This window comes from Leucoraja erinacea, chromosome 33 (genome assembly GCF_028641065.1).
Source record: "Leucoraja erinacea ecotype New England chromosome 33, Leri_hhj_1, whole genome shotgun sequence".
Taxonomy (NCBI): domain Eukaryota; kingdom Metazoa; phylum Chordata; class Chondrichthyes; order Rajiformes; family Rajidae; genus Leucoraja; species Leucoraja erinaceus.
Window position 1 is genome coordinate 18,627,763 of NC_073409.1, and position 2,128 is coordinate 18,629,890.

The window sequence follows — 2,128 nt, forward strand, 5'->3', positions numbered from 1 at the left end:
ACACACAGAGCAGCACTGCAGACACAGCGGTCTCTGCAGCCACTCTCTCTCTCTCGCTCTCCCAGCCAACCCCCCCTCCCCTACACACACACACACAGACACACACACAGCCCCCCCCCAGCCCCCCCCCCCCCCCCCCCGGCCACTGCAATGTAGCCATTCTGACAGTCACACACATTGAAGACAGGCACAAGATGCTGGAGTAACTCAGCGGGACAGGCAGCATCTCTGGAGAGAAGGAATGGGTGGTGTTTCGGGTGGAGACCCTTCTTTCAGACTCAGACTCACCGTTCACTCAACATTCATACTATCGCCAAGCGCGTCTTTCTTCTCTTTACTTAATTATAAACGCACACACACACACTCGCAGCATCCTCATTCCTTGCACACACCTCACCCACAACCACATGGAAACTTAAACACCGTCTGTGAAGGATCCCATTCCATTGCTGGTTACGGGAATGAACACAATGTCATTCACATATCGCTCTTCCAAATGGCCAGTTAGTGTCGCAGACTGTCGCCTGCAGATTTGTATCGGGGATGCCACTTAAACATGGAATGACTCCACCACAAGACTGCAAGACATTGCAGAGAGAGTTGTGGACATTGCTCAGTCCGCCACATAGACCCGGTTCCCCACCCGCCATCTACACCTCACGCTGCCTCTGGAAAGCAGCCGACATAGTCAAAGACTCGTCTCACCCCGATCATTGCCTCTTCTCCCTGCTCCCCTGGGGTAGAAGATACACCAGCTTGAAAGCACACACCACCTGACTCAGGAACAGCTTCCTCCCCTCTGTTCCCGCCTACAGTTTTGGCCTCCTAATTTGAGGAAGGACATTCTTGTGATTGAGGCAGTGCAGCGTAGGTCCACGAGATTGATCCCTGGGATAGCGGGACTGTTATATGAGGAAAGATTGAAAAGACTAGGCTTGTATTCACTGGAGTTTAGGATGAGGGGATATCTTATAGAAATGTATAAAATTATAAAGGACTGGACGAGCTAGATGCAGGAAAAATGTTCCCAATGTTGGGCGAGTCCAGAACCAGGGGCCACAGTCTTAGAATAAAGGGGGGGGCATTTAAGACTGAGGTGAGAAAAAACGTTTTCACCCAGAGAGTTGTGAATTTGTGGAATTCCCTGCCACAGAGGGCAGTGGAGGCCAAATCACTGGATGGATTTAAGAGCGAGTTAGTTAGAGCTCTAGGGGCTAGTGGAATCAAGGGATATGAAAGGAAGGCAGGCACGAGTTATTGATTGGGGACCATCAACCATGATCACAATGAATGGTGGTGCTGGCTCGAAGGGCCGAATGGCCTACTCCTGCACCTATTTTCTATGTTATCAGGCTTCTAAACGGTGCTTCCATAAGTCAACCCACTGTCCAATTCACCTCTACCTCATTATGGACATTGGCCTTTGTCTGTGGAACTGCTATGCTACAGTGCTGAGAACTATATTCTGCACTCTGTGTCTTCCCCTTTGCTCTATCTGTTGTATTTGAGTTCATCTGCTCAGATTGGACAGCATATCAAAACAAGCTTTTCACTGTACATCGGTAATAAATCTTAAATAGACACAAAAAGCTGGAGTAACTCAGCGGATCAGACAGCATCTCTGGAGAAAAGGTATAGGTGATGTTTCGGGTCGTATCAGGTCTGACGAAGGGTCTCTGACCTGAAACATCACCTATTCCCTCCCACATCCAAACAACATGTGGGTTGTAGCTTAATTGGCTTCTGTAAATTGTACCGAGTGGATGAGAAAGTGGGATAGCATAGAACGAGTGTGAACCGATGATTGGCCACAGACTGGCTGCATCGTGGCCTGGTTCAGCAACTTGAACGTCCATGAGCAGAAAAGAATGCAGAAAGTTGTGACCACTGCCCAGTCCATCACCGGCTCTGACCTCCCCACCATCGAGGGGATCTATCACAGTCGCTATCTCAAAAAGGCTGCCAACATCATCAAAGACCATCCTAGTCACACACTCATCTCTCCGTTGCCATCGGGAAGAAGGTACAGGAGCTTGAAATCTGTAACATCCAGGTTCAGGAATAGCTGCTTCCCCACAGCCATCAGGCTATTAAACACAACACCAAATAAGCTCTGAATAATAAGTAT